The following is a 5,847-nucleotide window of genomic DNA, read 5'->3' as shown; positions in this document are numbered from 1 at the left end:
TTTTCATGCCTTGATCACTTCCTTTTCACGATCAAGCTGCTTTTTCAAAATTTCTTCTTTCTTCAAGGGCTCAGTTAATTCCTCATTAGCAATTTTACACTCAATTCTTAATTTCTCAAATTCAATGAACTGAGACTCTAGCACATTGTTCCTCTCACTTAAAAACAAATTGTTTTCTTTAATTTTTGCATTTTCTTTAGCGAGGGACTTGAGAGTAACACGCAAGTGATATAATTCTATGGACATGTCATTAATTGCATCACTACACTCATCTTTAGTCAAATGTGCTACGTTAGTGGTGATTACCTGATTTCTTGAAGAACTTGTTTCTGTTTCATCAGAATTGGCCATCAGGGCTAGGTTGACATAGCTTGTTTCTTCATCTTCATCTAGTCCATTAGCTGCTCAGTCATTTTCTTGTGTTATGAAAGCCCTTTCCTTTTGCTTGAGCAACTCAAAGTACTTCTGTTTATAATCAACAGGCTCAAACTTTTTCTTTGAATCTGACTTTCTGCATTCATTTGTAAAATGACCAGCTAAGCCACATTTGTAACACTTGAATTTTGATTTATCCACCATGTTTCTATTTGGCTTAGCAGCTCCAAAGTTCTTTTTGAACTTGAGCTTGGCAAACCTTCTGGATAAGAATGCTAAGTGCTCATTATAAGGTCGCGCAAGAGGGCTATTTTAAGCTAGAAGGTGGGTTGAATAGCTTAATTTCTAATTTAAAAATTGTTATGGCTTTTTAAAATAATTTATCCATTTTTAAAACTTTACCGAGTGGTTATACAGTTTATATGTGCGGAAAAATAAAGTGCAAGGAAAGAAAATACCACACGGTGATTTTATCTTGCTTCGCGATGGAGCAACCTCTAATAGATTCGCTCACCCCTACTCCAGTCCCCGAGCTCCTCTCCCGGACTCGGGATTTTCCCTTATAATAAAATCGCTTTTTTAGTAGGCGGAGAAGCCTTTAAACCCTTTACAAGTATTTGTCTTGGTGCGTAACGCAAGGGTCACCACCTCAAAATAAATGTAATACCTACACAACTTATCTTAGACAATAACTCCCCGCTATCTCTTCAAAGTTGTTGTAGAGCCTTTGTGTGGACTTGGCTTCCTTAGCTTTTGTCGGTCTTGGATCTTAGTGATCCGGTCTTGGGTCTTTCCTCTTCTTCATGGTGCAAAGACTACTAACTCCCCATTAGTACGTCTAGGACTTGGGTCTTAGAACAAGAATCACCTCACGTCACTTCACCTCACTACAAAACTAACAAGACAATCCATGAAACAAACCAAGTTTAGAAAATATGGTTTGAACTAGTCTGTTACTGTACTAGCCCACAAATAGTATAATATTCAAATAAGAATATTAAAACTAAATAATTATACTTGACTTAAGATAATAAATGGTAGTCCAAGTATTTTTATAATTACTCCTTTATAGATTTAACGAAGTTCTGGAGTAATATGAGAAGTCTTTTATATAAAGCACTTATAGCTTATGACTTCTTTAATATTCTTCTTCTTTCAATTACGTATTTATAAATCGAAGAATACTTTAGTTACAATCTCGGAATTGTAACTTATTGATAATTGGATTTTATATCCACTTGGAACGCTTTATTACAAGCTTAAATTGGTGTTTTGGACTCAAGTTGTTGGTATTTTGATGTGTTTTTGTGTTATTGCATTTTAGGTATCAGTTAAATGAAGAAAGGAGCTTCTAAAGGAAAATTGATGAAAATTGATCAGATTTGGAAGCCAAGGCCATTTTCAAGTTGTAGAGAATCTTGTTAGCTTCGCGTGGGCAGTTGAATCGCCTAATTCTGACGAGTAGAACTCATGTTATGGGCAAAATAAGTTTCATCAGAATTTTCCAGAAAGGCTGCAGGTGCCCGCCTGCTGGTGTCAGGCGCCCGCCTGCTGGTGACAGGCGCCCACGTGCTGATGCGCGGCTGACTTTGCTGATTTCGTTGAAAAACCCTATTTGAGTGGAATTTGACGATTTTAAGGGTCCAGGTCCAATATGGGCTTATATATACTTAAAAAAAGGGTTTTCATCATCCGGGAAGATTGGGATACTAAGGAGAAGACCTAGAAGCACAAAACAACTCCGAAAAGAAGATCTTGTTTTCAACTTGTGATTCTTTGAATTAGTTGTAACTTTGGATGCTCGTTTTCGTTCTTGTTGAACCTAGATCTCGTTTATTCGTACTTTAATTATTATTCAGTTTATTAAGACCTTGTTTTATACCATGCTTTCATTGGAACCCATGGTGACGATGAGTTCGATTATGAACTAATCGTTGTCATGGGGTTCTAGCGGATTTACTTATGGATTTCAATAATTAATTTGTTCGATATCTTGGTGTGTGGTTGTTGATTGATATCCTAGTATTGGTTGTGCTTATTCGTCTTATGTGCGTAGCTAACATATAAGATAGTTTGTTAATCTCTTTAGAAGCGACAATGAATCTTGAGATTTAGAACTTGCCATGCTAGCATAGGTTCATGTATTTATTATGCATGATTCATAGGTAATTTTAACCATCTTACTTGCCCTATGTAATCACGATAGATAACTTGTGCTTAAACCGTTATATTGTCAAATTCTATAGACATATAGGGTCTCAATATAATTGGTGCCTATTCAGCTTCTATCTCTTTTGTGGATGTCTGGTAGAATGGTACTCGTGCAACGAAAGTTGGCATTTATCAGTTTCGTGTTATTAGATTAGTGTCATCACCATTGCATGCCAAGGTTAAGAACAATGACTTGAATGAAGTAGTAATGAAGTTAGAATCCCATGTTTGTCTCATATAAGCAATTCAACCTCAATTCTCTTAGTTAATGTTATTTAGTATAATCTCTTAGTTATAAACAACCCAAATTGTTATTTGTCTTAGCATTGAACGATAGCCATACAGTGTTGCATAGGTGCATAAATTGAACTTAACCTAAACCAGTCTCTGTGGGAACGAATCTGATTTATATCTTATACTACTTGTGAACGCGTATACTTGCGTGAATTTTAGCGCGTGTTTTCGCCCTAACAAGTTTTTGGAGCCGCTGTCGGGGACTCGGTGTTAATTTTTAGTTCATGTGCTTGTCATCAGTGGTCGTTAAAGTTCAGTGACTCGGATTCTTTTACTTTAACGGTTTATTTGTTTGTGCTTCAGGTACTCATTACAATGGGAGATCCAGTAGCACGAACGAAAGCCTTGATGGATTTTTCTCAACCCAAGATCAATGGCATTGAATCTAGCATTGCCAGGCCAACTATCACAGCTAATACCTTTGAGATCAAGCCTGGCATAATTCAGATGGTTCAGAATTCAATCCAGTTTGGGGGTTCTCCAATGGAAGATCCCAATGGGCAGATTAGGGATTTCATTGAGATCTGCGACACCTTCAAGTTCAATGGTGTTTCTGAAGATGCTATAAAGCTGAGGCTTTTCCCATTCTCTCTAAGGGACAAGGCTAAGAGCTGGTTACACTCTCTACCAGCTGGTTCGATTGCTACTTGGGAAGATCTTGCTCAAAAGTTTCTCACTAAATTCTTCCCTATGGCGAAGACAGCTGCATTCAGAAATGCTATTACTCAATTTACGCAACAAATGGGAGAATCTTTGTGTGAAGCTTGGGAGCGCTACAAGGAGATGCTTAGGAAGTGTCCTCATCATAGAATGCCTTGGATGATCATCAATTTTTTTACAATGGGTTGGGAGCAAAGTCCAGACCCATGCTCGATGCAGCATCAGGCGGAGCATTATGGGCAAAGAGCTATGAAGAAGCTTATGATCTAATCGAACTGATGGCTGCTAATGAATATCAGTATCCAATCCAGAGATGTCCACAGGGCAAAGTAGCAGGAGTTCTTGAAGTGGATATAGCTACGGCTATCACTGTTCAACTAAAGGCATTGTCTATGAAGATCGATTCTCTGCCTAACTATGGTGTTAAGCAGATAATTAGTGTTTCTGAGCTGTGTACAGGTCCGCATGTTACGGAGTAATGCGTTATATCTAGTGACTCAGCTTAGTTTGTGAGCAACTTTCAGAGATCGCAGCAACCAGTTCCAGGCACTTATCATCCTGACAATTGGAATCATCCTAACTTCAGTTGAAGCAACAATCAGAATGCGATGCAACAACCGTTTTAGCAGTTTGAAAACAAGCAATTCAATCCTCCTGGTTTTCAGCAACAACTCGCACCAAGACAACAACTCCAACTTCAAACTCATGAAGGTACATGTCAATATTCGAATGAAAAATCTGAATTGGAGGAGTTGAGGCTTATGTGCAAAAACCAGGTTGTTTCTATCAAGACTCTGGAGGACCAAATAGGGCAAATTGCTAACGCCTTATTGAATCGACCACCAGGAACGCTTCCTAGTGATACAGAAGCCAATCCAGGCAAGAGGGAAGTTGAAGAACAGGTGAACGCCATCACCTTGAGGTCTGGAAAGGTCGCAAGCCCCAACATTCAGCAAGACGAAGAGCCTGAAAAATCTCAAGTTTCAGAAAATACAGTTGTGGCTGAAGAAGAAGTGTAGAAGGAAGCAGAGGTGGAACCAAGGAAGACTACTTTGGAACACACTCCTTATGAGGGTAATACAGGGGAGAAACAGATCTATCCTCCACCTCATTTTCCTAAGAGGCTGCAGAAGAAAAAGCTGGATATGCAGTTTGAGAAGTTTTTGGAGGTGTTCAAGAAACTTCATATCAACATACCTTTCGCTGAAGCTCTGGAACAGATGGCTAGCTATGCAAGGTTTATGAAAGGTATTCTCTCTCGGAAAGTGAAGCTCGATGACTTAGAGACTATTGCTCTAACAGAGGAATGCAGTGCTGTGTTGCAACAGAAGTTGCCTCCGAAGCTTAAAGATCCTGGAAGCTTCACTATTCCTTGCACCATCAGAAACTTGTCGTTCGACAAGTGTTTATGTGATTTAGGAGCTAGCATCAATCTGATGTCCTTATCTATCTTCAAGAGGCTTAATTTTCCTGATCCGAAACCAACATACATGTCATTGCAACTAGCTGACCGTTCCATCGCTTATCCACGAGGTATAGTGGAGGATGTCTTGGTCAAGGTGGATTAACTCATCTTCCCTGCTGACTTTGTATTTCTTAATTTCGAGGAAGATAAGAAGATTCCCATTATCTTGGGAAGACCATTCTTGGATACAGGCTGAACTATGATTGATGTACAGAAAGGAGAGCTTACGATGAAGGTTCATGATCAAAATGTCATTTTTAATGTGTTCGAGGCAATAAAGTTACCCACAGCTAAAGAAGAGTGCTTTAAAGTAGAGTGGGTCGACTCTATAGTAAATTCGAACTTGAGCAAATGCCAAAGTCAGATGCCTTAGAGAGATCCTTAATGGGGAAATCAGTTATTGAGGATGAAGAAGGAACAGAGCAAATACAGGTTTTGAATGCACCTCCGTGGAAGAGGAAGTTGGATATGCCATTCGATTCTCTTAGGTTAGCAGAGCTGAAAATTACTCAGGAGCGTTTTGAACCATCTATTGAAGATACTCCCACACGTGAGCTCAACCCACTACCAGATCACTTGAGTTATGCATTCTTAAGTGAACCCCCTGACAAGGGGATGGGATATATTTTTGATGATGTAGAGGGTAGCCGAACGGATCCTCCAGTGCCTACAGAGGGTTCTTCTCATGCGCAGCAGGCAGTTGATAGGATTGGTGTTGGTGATGAGCAGTACAGGCGATTGACTAGGCGTATAGAGGCCGTGCATGACATTCACCATCATTTTGCTGCGGATTTGGTACACGCTCTCGGTACTGTTTCCCGAGACACTGGTGTCTAGGTTAA

The 5,847-nt window shown here is 39.5% G+C and overlaps 1 non-coding gene across 1 annotated transcript; it reads right to left on the bottom strand.

Moving 5' to 3' along the window:
- Nucleotides 1-3,587: 3,587 nt before the first annotated feature.
- Nucleotides 3,588-3,692, bottom strand: LOC141710225 (small nucleolar RNA R71). The gene has a single exon (XR_012570756.1). It is a non-coding gene; the product is annotated as a small nucleolar RNA R71 (small nucleolar RNA).
- Nucleotides 3,693-5,847: the final 2,155 nt, after the last annotated feature.

The sequence above is a fragment of the Apium graveolens genome, chromosome 2 (genome assembly GCF_009905375.1).
Source record: "Apium graveolens cultivar Ventura chromosome 2, ASM990537v1, whole genome shotgun sequence".
Taxonomy (NCBI): domain Eukaryota; kingdom Viridiplantae; phylum Streptophyta; class Magnoliopsida; order Apiales; family Apiaceae; genus Apium; species Apium graveolens.
Note: the sequence above shows the minus strand (reverse complement) of the source record. Positions and strands in the feature narration are given on the sequence as shown.